General features: G+C 44.5%; 1 long non-coding RNA gene across 1 annotated transcript; it reads left to right on the top strand.

The window, feature by feature from the left end:
• The first annotated feature begins 12,230 nt into the window (after nt 1–12,230).
• LOC116084724 lies at nt 12,231–13,480 on the top strand. Its single transcript, XR_004116239.1, has 3 exons — nt 12,231–12,365; nt 12,932–13,023; nt 13,399–13,480. It is a non-coding gene; the product is annotated as an uncharacterized LOC116084724 (long non-coding RNA).
• Nucleotides 13,481–15,095: the final 1,615 nt, after the last annotated feature.

The following is a 15,095-nucleotide window of genomic DNA, read 5'->3' as shown; positions in this document are numbered from 1 at the left end:
GTTGCTTGTTTATATCTATTATTATGTGTTCATACTAGGAAATTATTTTTTGGGAAAGTAGAAACTTAGTCATCTCAATATTTTCAAGTTTATAGAAAATTTGACTGTCAACCAACTTCCAGATATGCTTTAGTGCCACAGTAAATAGGATTCTTTGGTGTTTTAAAAGTATAGAAATATTGTTGTTCGTCCTAAGTGGCTGCAAACCCGAGCTCCCAGGGTCTCAACCACCAACCAAAGATTGCACATGGAGGGGTCTGATTGTTCTGGCAGCATGTGTATAGTAGAGGATTGCAATTTGATCATCAATAGGAGGAGAGGAGCTCGGCCCTATGAAAGTTCTGTGCCCCAGTGTAGGGGAATGCCAGGGCCAATAAGTGGGAGAGGGTGGGGTGGCAGGCATGGGGAGGGGGGAGGCAACAGGAGTTTGTTTTTGTTGTTTTTGTTTGTTTCTTTTTTTTGGAGGGGAAACTGGGAATGGAGAAATGTACATGTAAATAAAGAAAATATCTAATAAAAAATAAATTTAAAAAAAAGTATAGAAATAGGGCCAGGTGTGGTGGTACACATCTTTTATCCCAGCACTTGAAGACAGGCAGGTGGATTTCTGAATTGGAGGCCAGTCTGCTCTATATATGGAGTCCAGTCCAGCCAGGGCTACATGGTAAGACACTGATTTAAAAAAAAAAAGAAAAGAAAAAGAAAAAAAGAAAAACTAAGGGAGATTTGTCATGAAATATTCTGGCAAGTAAGTAATTCATCTTCATATCAGCAGAATGCCATTTTCAGAAAGATGCTAGTTGACTACACTGGAAACTGCTTCCAAGAGCGGACTTTCAAAGAAATTGGTGTGGCGGGTGGTACAGTAGAGAAGTAGTAGTCAGGAGTACACACAGGCCCAAGTTCCATGCCGTGCACCCACTCTGGGTGATGGCTCATATCCTCCTCTGGCCTCTGTAAGCACTTGGACTCATGCACAAAACTATACACATGGATAATAAAAGTATTTTAAGTTTATCCCTGGGGATAATTTAGTGTTTCTGAGAGTTCAGGGTATGTGCAGTTGAGATGTGAGTGGGGAGTTGTAGGCCTGCGGTGCTTCCTAAACTTCCCATACCACAGGCAGAGCTGGTGTGGGTAGGGTAGTGTGTGTGTGTGTGTGTGTGTGTGTGTGTGTGTGTGTGTGTGTGTGTGTATGTGCTTGGCATTGGGATCTTCAGAACTGCCATGCCAAGAGCATGGTTGACCAGGCATATGACAGAAAGAAAAAGCCAGCATTGGAAGATTTCTGTATATGTGCACTTGTGTTCTGGCTTGCCACTTCTAGTTCTTCCAGTCTCTCTGAACACACCTATTCTTAACAGTTTTGGTACTTTTATATCACAGATCTCCCTCCTTTTGTGCTTTGGCCATAGATTCAACTAGATAACTCATATATACAAACATCATCAAATGTCAGGTCCTTAAGCTGTTTTTGTCAAGTTTGTTCTCAGCAATAAAGTTACATAGAAAACTGGTACCAGAGAAGTGGGTATGCTATGATTTAACCCTACTGCGTGGCTCATAGTATGCCTTTGTGACTGGTTTGAAGGAGGAATGTGAAAGCATTGGGGGATGTGGGTTATGGAAATGCTAGAATGCTTTAAGAGAGCCTTGTGGACCATTCTGGTGAGGGTTTGGAAAGAAATGCATGGTGGATGCCCAGTTCATGAGAGTTCAGAGGGGAACAGTGACTATCAGCAACAGGGCTGGAGGCCTGTGCTGTACTCTAGCAGAGTCTGGCATTTTGCCTGTGGCCTGAAATTTTGGATGAGACTAAAGTTAAAGTAAGAATGGACTAAATTTAGCAGAGGTAAACTCAAAATAGCATAATACTCAGGCTGTGGGATGGTTAGCTAAGTGTATAAAGAGAATTGATAGTTAAAAAGCAGAACAAAATCAAGAGTAACATGCAGTTTGTGTGAGTACAAAGTAGTTGCAGTCATTAAAGCTTATCAGTATTGGAGGGACACTGCTTGCCTTGTACTGGGAAATAAGAAATTTATCTCAGAAAAGAGTTTGGTGGTTTGAATAAAAATGGTCCCAAAGGCCCAGAGGGAATGATACTACTAGGTGTGGCCTTTCTAGAGGAGGTGTGGCCTTTTTAAAATAGGTGTGACGTTGTTGATGGAAGTGTGTTACTGGGGTTGAGCTTTGAGGTCTCAGAAGCTCAAGCCAGGCCTAGTGGCTCACTTCTGTCTTCCTGCTGCCTGTGGAGCCAGATGTAGAACTCTTGGCACCTTTTCCAGTACCGTGTCTACCTGCATGTCACCATGCTTCCTTCCCACTGATAACAATGGACTTCTGAAACTGTAAGCCAGCCCCAATTAAATGTTGTTGTTTTTTTTTTTTTATTAAGAGTTGCTATGGTCATGGTATCTATTCACAGTAATAGAAATCCCTTGATAGGTTCCCATCATATGGCAATACAGATGTATTTGAAAGACAGAAACAGGTGCTGAAGTAGGGCCCTGCTCAAAGGGCCATCTAGGGAAAAGTTTGCACAGGTACTTGGAAGCTGCAGCAGCTGTGGTCTATGGGAACCAGCTACTTTGGAACTGGTGGCATAGGTTGGCATTGTCTGTATATGGTACTGGTTCTGCCAGCATGCATTGTAAGAGTTACAGGGTCACATAGGCTTCACTGAAGTTTGAGAAAAGCTAGTGAAGACAGCCAGTGAGCAGCGGGGCTAAATTCCCTCCAGTGAATCCCCAATCAGGCTAGGCCTGAGTATCTAAGTTATAGAGTGACTCTAGGATGTTAGAGACGCCAGAAATATAGATATTTGCTTGCTGGAAAAAAGCTGTGGTCTCTCAGTGAAACTACCTCCAAGGGAGTGGTCACGTGCTGTGAATGGTAGGTCTGGGTAAATGGCTCTTCAGACCTCAGGCCATGCTTCCATGTGACCCTGATGTCACATAGAGCTGCAGGGTTTCATGTTTTCTCTGCTAGTGTTCAGTCTTGCTTTGGGTCACTATTTTCTTCCTCTGTCACATTCTTTCCTCTTGGACTAGGAATGTTGACTAGGAGTGAATTTATAGGGAGTATGCATAACTTGTTCTTCAATTTTACAGAATTTCCAACTGCCGTGCCCACTTGTCCACCCCAGTAAGATCTACAGTATCAGGGTTAGAAGCCTGATCATGGACAAGAGGCGTTATGACTTCAAAGGGAGTTTGTGCCTCCTGGGTATTCAGTCAGTCGTTGGCATCTCCTAACTCAGATGTGTTCCAGATTGGTCTCTGCTAAAGTCTGTGGAGAGACCTGCATGCTTTCTTTATTCAGATATAAAGGTGCCCTAAGACATATTTTATTATAGCCAAACTAAATTGAACAATGTTTCCCGGCCCCCAAATGTTCCAACTAATCCTAATCGGTGCTGAGTTACCTATTCAGACAGATTGTCTCCAGAGAGGGTGAGAGGTCAGGCATTAAAGTTTACTGACAACAAAGTAAGTTTATGGCAAAGTACTTTACATATTAGAGGGAAGCTGGTCGGCTCCCCTGGCAAATGGGGAATCTGTCACAAATGCTCCCAGGAATCACTCCCAGGGCTAAAGTAAAGTAATTCATGAAAGGTTAGCAAGAATGAGACCCCCTGGTGCATACTTCTGACAACCTAGAAGAATTAGATAGTTGGGTGTATGCTTAGGGCTGCCAAGATAGCCCAGCGGGGAAGAGCACTTCCGAAGGAATCATTCACACCTGGCTGTTTGACTTACTGTCTTTGATGTGACTGCTACCTGCCTAGGTGATCCCTGACATTCGCCCTGTTTCTGTATACTATATAAGCCTGATTCTTATTTTGTGCAAATACACTCAGATCCCACACTTCTTTGTGTCGTTTCTGTCTGTCACTCACCGATTCCCTTGCCCACCTGGCCAGAACTTTCATCACCCCGAGGAATAAGGGGTCCCTGCAGAAACCCAGTCTGTGGCATCCAACTAAGAGAATGTTTTTGAATGTCAGAAGATATTTTAGACCTTTGAGCAGTACTGAGACTTTATTAGGACCATGGGGACTTGAAGTTGCACCGAATATATCTTAAATTATGGAGTCTGCATTATGGAACGGGAGCTGTGGATTGAGTGCTGTGGCTTGAGTCAGAAATATCCCCCACAGGCTTATGTGTATGAGTTCTGGTCCCCAGCTTGTGCTGTTTTAAAAGCAGAGGAGCCTTCAGGAGTTGGCAGAAGTTAAGTCATTAGGCCCTTTGAAGACAATACTGCCGTATGTCATCATGAACTCCTCCACCTGTGTTCTCTGCTTTGATGGACTGAGGTCATGCAAAATCATGATCCATAGCAAACTTCTCCTCCCTTAAGTTGTGTCTGTGATGTATTTGGGTCACTATGATATAAAAATAGCTAATAAGTCCTAGTCATGAACCTGGGATTTCCCTCCAAGCCTGCTAATGGCAAAGCCGGACCAGAAACCAGGGGGCGTGGCATTCCTGCCTGCCTGCATGCTTCATCCCTGGTGCTACTGCCCTGGCCTTCACAGGTAGCCAGAGCAACTGCAGGAGTGTTAGCTGCTTTCTGATATTGCAGGTTCCACTTCTCCCTGCCTGTGACCTGCAGGACCACTTCTAACAGTACAACTCAGGGTCAAGCATTCGAGACTTCAGTGGCTTGAGTTTGTCAGATTGTTGGTCTGTCCCATCATTTTCCTTTCCTGGTCTTGTACTTGTCCCAAGCAGCACCCAGTGCTGAATAATTTGCTTAGCCTTGCTAAGTCATGATTATCCTCTCGTGTCAAATGGGAATATAATTTCTATACTCAGATTTTGTGTGTGTGTGTGTGTGTGTGTGTATGTGTGTATACACACATGAATGTAGTAACTGACACATAACTGATGAATAAATACCAATACCTTGAAATTTTCATTTTATGTATTTATGTGTGTGAGAGAGACATACAAGGACACACACGCACACACCCCCCCCCCACACACACACAGAGAAAGCAAGAGCGCAAGAGCGAGCAGGCACACTCAAGGCACAGTGCTTGCGTGGTAGTCAGAGGACTTAACCTTGCCAGTTCTAACTACCAGTCCTTCTGGTGCTGCTGACTCAGCATCTTTCTCTCTAAGCACGCCATGCTTTCCTTCTACTCTACTTTGCTATCCTGTGCTTGTCTACCGTGCATCTTCAGGCAGGAGGCCTCTATGGTCTGGTCTGATTGAGGAATCCTCAGTTCCGCATTCCCATCCCTCCTTTCCCCAGTGTTCCCTACTGTATTCTAGTAACTCACAGTGTTCATATCTATTACTATTTACCACCATCACAGAGATAATACCCAGCATTCATTAGGTGCCTTTTGTGCAGCTAGTACAGCGGTCAGCCCTTGTGCCCCTAACCCTAACCCTAACCCTTCCAAACCCTCCCATATAACTCTCCTTGCTGTTTTTCAAACCCATAGCCAAATGTATTAATTGTTGCATATACAAGTAATAATAATAATAAATACAAACACAAATTGTTGCAAATACAAATGCATATGTGTATATGTACATACCTATATTCTCTTTAAAAAAATGTATTTATTTATTTATTTCCCAAATGTTGTCCCCTTCCAGTCCTCCCTCACAAAGTCTCTCCCTATCTCCCATCCCCTCTTCCTCTGAGAGAATGCTCCACCCCCGTGGGATATCCCCCAACCCCGGCACATCAAGGCTCTGCAAAGTTAGGCTTATACTCTCCCACTGAGGCCAGACAAGGCATCCCTGTCGAAGAACAGATTCCACATCAGGCAACAACTTCAGAAGCAGACCTGCTCCAGGTGTTGGGGGACCCACATGGAGACCAAGCCACATTTATGTGGTACATTTATGCAGGGAGCCTCAGACCGACCCATATAGCTCTTTGGTTGGTGGGTCAGTCTCTTAGAGCTCCCAGTGTTTACCAATAGGTTAAGTTGACCAACAGGGAAGACCAACAAGTTAGTTGACTCTGTTGGTCTTTCTTTAGAGTTCCTATCCCCTTCAGGACCTTCAATTCTTCCCTCAGCTCTTCCATAAGAAGACCTCTGTCCCTGACCTCTGTCCAGTGTTCCCCTGGGGTATCTCCATTTGTTTCAGTCAGCTGCTGGGTGGAGCCTCTCAGAGGACAGTTATGCTAGGCTCCTGTCTGCAAGCATAGCAGAGTATCATTAATAGTGTCAGGGATTGGTGCTTGCTCATGAGATGGATCTCAGGTTGGGCCAGCTATTGGTTGACCGTTCCTCCAGTCTTGGCTCCATCTTTGTTCCTTTATTTCTTTTAGACAGGACAAATTTTGGGTCAAAAGTTTTATGGGTGGGTTGGTGTCCTTATCCTTCCACTAGGGGGTGCTGTCTGGCTATAGGGGGTGGCCTCTTCAGGTTCCACATTGACACATACCTATATTATATCTTAAATACAACCTTCTCGGTCTGTATAATGTTCCTTGTATTATGTCTGTAGGGCTGACCATTTGATATTGGACCGATTGGTGTGCTCTCCCCCGAGGAAGACAATCTCTCTGACTTTCAGCATTCCTTAGTTGCATGTAATTCTTTTTGGGGGGGGTGTGTGTGGTTTTTTCTTTGTTTTGTTTTTTGTTTTTTTGAGACAGGATGCATGTAATTCTTTATGGAGAGTGTAGGTTTTTTTTTCTTTAGAGGTAATTAGTAATTATAGAGATTGAAAATAACAAAATAAATAGAGAGAGACAAATTTGATTGTACAACCTGTGGCAACCCAAGAAGGAAAGTTCCGAAGTCAACTCAGTTAAAGACTTAGGAGGTTCTGATGGGTCACTAGTTACAGTTGTTAGGTAGTAGTCTACTGGTTAAGACTCAGGGTTTAGCCAGCTAGAAGGCTGCAGGTTCTGATGGGACACTAGTTACAGTTGTTAGGTAGTAGTCTACTGGTTAAGACTCAGGGTTTAACCAGCTAGAAGGCTGCAGGTTCTGATGGGTCACTAGTTACAGTTGTTAAGTAGTTGTCTACTGGTTAAGACTCAGGGTTTAACTAGCTAGAAGACTGCAGATTCTGATGGGACACTAGTTACAGTTGTTAGGTAATAGTTTACTAGTTAAGACTCATGGTTTAACCAACTAGAAGACTACAGATTCTTATTGTATAATTGCCTATAAGAAGGACAATGGAAGCTAAACTTTGTGATTGGGTTACCTCACTCAGGATGATACTCTCCAGATCCATCTATTTCCCTAAGAATTTCATAAATTCATTGTTTTTAATAGCTGAGTAATACTCCATTGTGTAGATGTACCACATTTTCTGTATCCATTCCTCTGTTGAGGGACATCTGGCTTGTTTCCAGCTTCTGGCTATTATAAATAAGGCTGCTATGAACATAGTGGAGCATGTGTCTTTATTACATGTTGGAGCATCTTCTGGGTATATGCCCAGGAGTGGTATAGCTGGGTCCCCTGGGTCTCTCTGATGTTAGCTGGTCATACAGTCTCTGACTGTGGCTTCTCCGTCCTGCAAGTCTGTGTGTCAGTACTCCTGGGAGACCAGTTCTCTCCAGGAGGAATTTGGGTACGGAGAGCTGTGGCACAGGGTCAGTTGCAGGGCACAGACAGAAACCAGGAGGATCCTGTCCCTCGCTGTTCCTTTGTTCCCATGTCCTGATGACTCTGGGCTGGTCCCTCTTGGGCCAGGAATTTGAGCAGAAGTGGTGGTCTTACCTGTGTTCACAGGTGTGGGAGCTCTCCCTGGATGACCAGCTCTCTCCCTGCGGTATTTGGGTATGGAATGCTGTGGCACAGGATTAGCTCCGGGCGCAGATAGAAACTAGAAGGATCTTGTCCCAGGCTGCTTCTCGGTTCCTGTGTCCTGAGGTCTCCAGGCAGGTCCCTCGGAGCAGCAGTGGTGGTCTTACCTGTGCTCACAGGTGTGCTAGCACTCCTGGGAGACCAGCTCTCTACAGATGGTATTTGGATATAAAGCGCTGTGGCACAGGATCAGCTCTGGGCACAGACCTCAATTATTAATTTTAAATGCAAAGGTGTTTTGTTTGCTTGGTTTCTGTTTGAGACAGTGTGACTGTGTAGCCCTGGCTGCTGCCCTGGAACTCTCCATGTAGACCAGGCTGGCCTTGCACTCACTAACATCCAAACATCCACCATCCACCTACCTTTGCCTCCAAGTGCTGACATGAAAGACATTTAATATTTACTCTCTCTCTCTCTCTCTCTCTCTCTCTCTCTCTCTCTGTGTGTGTGTGTGTGTGTGTGTGTGTGTGTGTAGCTTGAGGGAGTCTGTTCTCTCCTTCTACTATGGGTCCTGGAGCTAGAACTCATTATCAAACTTTTTCCCAAACTGACCTGTCTCTCTGGCCCCTTCATCTAACTTTAATAACCATTGGTGACTACTGCTAACATTAGGCAGTTCTTCTCAAAAGGGGCATCATTTGCAGTTCCTCCACCAAAAGGGACACCTTTTCCAAACCTTGCAAGACAGCTGTGTGTTCTAGAAGTTGCCTCCTTTCTAGCACCCTTGCTGCCGCATATTTATCTAGCATGATGCTCGATTCCCTAACCTGTGAAATGTGAAGCCCCAAGTGAGCACTCATTGTAATTCCGTCGATGAATGTTGGCCCTCACCTCGGTACTTTGACTCATCTCCTTCACCCTTCACCCTTCACCGTGGGAGAGGCATGATTGTCACCTTCATTAGACATGACTCAAAGGTAATAGTTTTCTTAGGCCACATGATATCTCAACTCTGAGTCGGACCCAGACCCATTGCTTTCAGCTTTGAACTGCATGCTTGCCTGTCATTCTCAGGAATCACCATCAGTCTGGCCTTGTATGAGGTCAAGGTCTTGTCTGTCCAACAAGAAAGCTCCTGACAAGAGGTCCCAGAAAGCCCCATAGAAGGTGCTCATATTTGTTCCCTGACTTATATCATCAATATGTGTGGGGAGCCGCAGCTGCCATCCTATACATATATATTGAACACCTGGTCTCTGGCCAGGGCAGAGAGCATTGAGATAAACAAGCCTTAGTTGGAAAAGCTGTGTGCCTCTAGTTTGTGATGCAAGCTGGCATGATTTCCCGCAGCCTATTATGCTTTGCCACGTAGCCGATGCTGATTGGGACCAGGGAAAGTATTTAACCCACAAGGGCTGGGGGCTGGAGAAAGAATAGGATTAGAGGTAAGTATATAGAATTAGAGGTAAGATGTAAGAATTAGGGGTAAGTATGTAGAGATAGATAGGAGTAAGTATGTGGAATTAGGGCTGGTGATGGGTTAGGAGAGAAGATGTAGATATAGAAGTAAGATGTAGGAATAGAAGTAAGAATAATAATAGGAGTAAGTAGAAATAAGAGTAAGTAAGAAGAAAGCAGCTGGTCACCCAGGAGTAACTAATAAGATGTAAGTAGTAATAAGTAAGAACTAGTAAGATGTATGTAAGAAGAAGATATAGAAGAATATAAAAGAAGCTAGTAAGAAAGAAGAAAAGATGATTAAACTGCATGGAGAAGGGCTTGGTGTTTGCCTCCTTACTTCTAACTGGATGGGTAAGGCGGCCGACAGTTATGTTTACATAACCATCATTGATGGTTCTGGACCATAGTTTCTGAAACATTGCAGTTGTGTGGTTAGTTCATTATTTCCCCAATTGAGGGCAAGCTTTCAAACTCAGTATTATTTCCCTTTTTCCTTTCGAAGCCATTGGCTTTCTCTAACATTGGCCCCAATTTGAGGCTCTACAGGATCCTCAGTAACCTCATCAGTACGTGACACCAAAGCGTCATCTGGGGGTGGGTTTCAAGGTTTTTAGATGCTGTGGACCAGAAAACAGCATCAGGACCAAAAATTTTTGTCGACATTTTGCAATTTTATTTAATTAGGAGTAACTTTGTGTTATGCATCCATCCCATGTACAGAAAACACTGCCTGGTATGTAAATATTTGTTGAGTAAGAAATCTTGTAATTGAAACATCCATTTGGCTTTTTAAGAGATATTTCAGAGAATTGTATTTATTTGTTGCCTTTTATTCTTTTGGTTATCATACAAAGGCATGGGTTGGTTTCCTTGTGACATTTTTGTGCCTACACCTTTTTATTTTGTGTTGTTCTTTATCTCTCTTGCCTGCCCCCAGCCATGTTCTGATTTCTTCCGTATTATACTAATAAAAGGAGCAGTCCATCAGGAAGGTGCAATACTTGTAAATTTGTATATACCAAACATTGGGACTCCTAGACTTAGAATACAAACATTAGCAGAGCATAGTGGTGCATGCCTTTGATCCCAGCACAGGGGTGGGGGAGGGGCAGGCAGAAGGATCTCTCTGTTCTACATTGTGAGCTCCATGGCAGCCAGTGCAATACAGAAAGACTATCTCAAAGAACAAGCTAACAAAAATTGGATACAACATGAAAAATATAAGCCAGAGCTTTGAGTCTTCATATAGTCCTTTTTTAAAAAAATATGGTATCTGCATATTCAGAAATGAACAAAAGAGAGGAAGAAAGAAAACTCAGATTCCTGTGTAGAAGCAGACAAAGGTCCAGAGACACTTCCTTTCTAGTCTGTGGTTTTTCTCTCCTGACGCGTCCTCTGTAGTGTTTGAAACACAAGGGACCTGTTGTTATTCCTTTGTTCAGAGTCTCCTACTTCTCACCAGTGGTTGAGATCACAGACAAAGCCTACCTTTTCAATACATAATGCTCAAGTCCAGCGTGAGGGTTCTGATTAGTAATGAGCTCATTACAAACACTGCTCTGTAGAGCCTCAGGCAGCATTCCAAGCTGTCTTGAGTTGAGCTTCAAGCATTGGAGGATGGAGGGGAGCAGAGATGAGGAAAGTTGATCAGCTGGCAAGGTGGGAATATTATTCTTGCGATTTGAATGGTAAAACCTAAACTCAAACTTCATCACTGCCCTAGCCACCTTCCCTCAGAGTTTGGCAGCTTTATACACTGCTCCATCCTTGTCCACAGGGAATCTAGGCCAGAACACACAACTTGAGGTTTCTCTCTCCAACTGTTCATTACACCACACTGCTTAGTTCTTGTCCAGTGGGCACTGCCCAACACCCCAGACTCTGCTGCTCCTTATGCTGGACTTTGGGGAAAACGTCCCAGGATGCAGCACTCTTCTTGCTAGCATCTATGATGGTTCCTTAAACCATTTTATTTCAGAGAATCTGTGGTCTCTAGCACATGCATGAGTGTGAATGTGTGTGTGTGTGTGTGTCTACAGCATCTGTTTCATAATTTCTCACCCTTAAAATATATAATTGGAAGTAGTGAAGGGAAAAAAAGAGTAGAGGAGATTTGATTACGCCCTGCTGGGCGGGGAGGGGATGGGAAGGAGGAGGTCAGAGCAGGAGCTTAGGGCCACAAAAGGATGAAGTCCCAAGGCAGGCAGGCTGCAGCTTCCACTCCTCCAGAGCTGTCACTTGGTGGCTTTGTTTGCCACTTCCCAAGATGTGACTGTTTATATTATGGGGTAGTACTGACAGGAATCGGGTAATATTTGCTGGAAGTCAATTGTGCATGTTTTTTAAAAAAAAAATTTATTTATTTTATGTGTATGAGTACACTGTGGCTGTCTTCAGACACACTAGAAGAGGGCATCATATCCCATTACGATGGTTGTGAGCCACCATGCGGTTGCTGGGAATTGAACTCAGGACCTCTGGAAGAGCAGTCAGTGCTGTTAACTGCTGAGCCATCTCTCCAGCCCCCAATTGTGCACATTTTTTAATAAGAGAGAATGGTTTCTGATAAGGAGAATTTATTGGCTTTCTAGTATAAACACCCCAAACAGCAGTGGGCTGCCTGGATCCTATAGGGGCCACTCTGGCACACTACTGGAAAATATGCCCAGAAGAGAGTGAAAGCTTCCACCCCCTTCGTAAGGTTGTTCTAATCAGAGCTAGCGTTGGTTGTAGGACTAAGAGACCTCAAGAATTTCCAGAGGGAAAAAGTAAAAAAATAAAAAGGAGGCACTGATGGGGTTCGGCTCGCGGCGGGCGCGCCTGCAGACACCAGACACAAACAGCTCTACGTTTAAGAGGTTTAATTAAAGGGGGGGGGTGAGGACCGTGGTGCGGGAAGAGAGAGGAAAGAAAGAGGAAAAAGAGAGAGAGAGAGAACTCATATATATATATATATCGTGACGTAACAGCCCAGGTAAAGGTGGGAGCTGAACCCAATGAATTCTGGGAATATCCGTTGTCTTGACGACAGGTCTGTGGGCCCGCCCATATCTGCAGTGTGGGGTGCTAACAGGCACCACGCAAGACACTAATGAAAGGGAACACCTGCGTTCCGATGCAACCGAAGAGCTTAGTTTACAATCAGGGAACTGCGGAGCAGCCGGTCAGTGGCTATGTCAAGATGAACCTGACTTAGGGCAGAGGGCTGGCTGTCCTGGGAAAGAGCTGGAAGAGTAGGGGTTTTAACTTGAGAGTCAGCCGTAGGTGAATGCTGTGTCTCAGCAAGCTCTGGAGACCAAATCTTTGCCTAAGCAGCATGGCTGGCTGTTTGGTCACGGTCATTCGTCCATCCATGCAGGCAAGTACTTACCCATCCACCATATATTCATCCGCCCAACTGACATGTGTATAATGTCTCTTTCCCATTGACATGAACCCTAGGAGCTAGGCAGAGGGTGAGATGCTTTCCTGCCTGCCAGCATCCTTTGTGTATACAGGTGCCTCAGTGCAGGAGCACTTTCTGCCTTGTCACCTATCCTGGTTTGAATGAAAATGGCCCCCATAGGCCCATAGGGGGTGGCGCCATTAGGAGGGGTGGCCTTGTTGGAATAGGTGTGACTTTGTTTCACTGCAGGGAATGGGGGTGGGGCAAGGAGGGCTGTCTTTGAAGTCTCAGAAGCTCAAGTCAGTCCCAGTATCAGTCTCTCTTCTTGCTGCCTGTAAATCCAGATGTAGAGCTCTCAGAGCCTTCTCCAGCTCCACTTCTGCCTGAGTACCGTCATGCTTCCTACCATGTCGATAACAGACTAAACCTCTGAACTGTAAGCCAGCCCCAATCAAATGTTTTCTTTTATGAGAGTTGCTGTGGTCATGGAGTGTAGAGAGGATATCTTGTGTATTGTATGGATATATATAACCTGTCAATTAAAAAGCCTATGGTCTATGGCTTAGGCAGGAAATAGAGGTGGGACATTCAGGAGGCAGAGAAGATTCTGGGATAGAGCCAAATGGGGGAAAATCTGGCCAGGAAGATGTGAGGAGACAGACACATTGTACCTCAGCAGAGGGAACCAGACATGTGGCAGAATGTAGGTGAAAATAATTGGGTTATCTAAGTTATGACGTAGTCTGAGAAGAGCCTAGCAATATGGCCAATGTATTTGTAAATATATTTTGAATCTGAGCTTTATTTTTAGGAGCACTGGGGCTTAGAGGAAGAAGCAGCCCAACTTCAACAATGGATCTATTCACAGTAATAAAACCCTAACTAAGATAGCACTCTATAGACTCATGGATTTGAATGTTCGGTCCCCAGCTGCTGAAAGATAATCAACGCCACTTCTGGAATCGAAGGTTCAGAACCAGATATGGTGCTATAACCTGTAATTCTATCACTTGAGAGGCAGAAGCAGGAGGGTTATTGTAAGTTTCAGACCAGCCAGAGTGTCTTAGGGTTTCAGGTGTTGCAATGAAACACCATGACCAAAGAAACTTGAGGAGGAAAGGGTCAATTTGTCTTACACTTCTACGGCACTGTTCATTAGAGAAGAAAGTCAGGACAGGAACTCAAACTGGGCAGGATCCTGTAGGCAGAAACTGGCAGAGGCCATGGAGGGGTGCTGCTTACTGGCTTGCTCTTCATGGCTTGCTCAGCCTGCTTCCTTGTAGAACCCAGGACCTCCAGTCCTGGAATGGCTCCACCCACAATGAACTGGGCCCTCCCACATTAATCACTGATCAAGAAAACACCTTATAGCTAGATCTTATGGAGGCATTTTCTCAATTGATGCTTCCTCCTTTCAGACTTTAGCCTGTGTCAAGTTGATATAAAAAAGTTGACATAGCACACTGGGCTATGCAGTGTACCAAGACACTGTTCCAAGGACGGGGGGAGTATTTCAAGTAAATACCAACAAGTAAACTTTAAGCTAAAATTAGTGGGAAAAGAAGATCATCTCATGTGATTGAGGGAATAGTTCATCAGGGAACTTCAGAACTTTTAGCTTTGTAAAACAAAACACTACTGCGTGTAAACGCATAGATTAACCCCAGCACTGTAACAGCAGGAAACTTCAATATCCCACTTTTGGCACTAGTAGGCCATCCCAACAAAATTAAACAGAGAAATGTCTGAGTTAGAAGATGTCACAGAGCAAGTGGACCTAACACTGCAGAGTACATATGCTCTTGACTGGGGTCGTAATGTGCTGGGAGTGTCAAGTCCCTGCCTTGACTTCCCTACATGAGCGATTGTGACCTGGAGGAGCTGTAAGCTGAACAAACCCTTTCTCCTTTAAGTGGCTGTTTGTCAGAGCGTTTTATCACAGCCAGAAAATGGAAACCAGGAGAAGGTTCTTCATCCATCTTGTGCTGCTAGAGCAGAATGCTAGAGCCTGGATAATTTATAAAGAGTAGAAATGTACTTCTTACTGGTCTGAAGGCTGAGAAGTACAGTTCCTATGAGGGCCCTGTCTTCCATCACCTCATCACCTTGTGTTGGGAGGCAGACTAGGATGAGGGGGTCAGGGTTGGGGGACAAGGAAATAGGGTTGATTTTATTTACAAGTTAGTCATCTTGTGTTGGAGGCAATCTGGCTGTGTTGTTCGGGCTGGTCTTGGGTGCTGAGCTCCAGGTTGGTCCTTCCTGCCTCAGCCTCCAGAGTAGCTGGAAGTACAGAGCCTTGTCACTTTGCTCAGTCAGCCTTGCTTTTGTAAGACACCCCAACTCGGTGTATTAGTGAGGGCAGAGTTCTCACAGCTCCCTCCTACCCCCTTCTCAGGTTGCCTTGTGCATATTAGGCAAGTGCTCTGACACTAATGTATATCCTGGGGCCTCTCATTCTTCATTACAGAGTTTTCTTTTAACTGGGTGTCTTTTTTTTTTTTTTTTTTT

The sequence above is a fragment of the Mastomys coucha genome, unplaced genomic scaffold (assembly GCF_008632895.1).
Source record: "Mastomys coucha isolate ucsf_1 unplaced genomic scaffold, UCSF_Mcou_1 pScaffold9, whole genome shotgun sequence".
In the NCBI taxonomy this organism is placed as follows: domain Eukaryota; kingdom Metazoa; phylum Chordata; class Mammalia; order Rodentia; family Muridae; genus Mastomys; species Mastomys coucha.
This window is presented reverse-complemented; position numbering and strand designations above follow the sequence as displayed.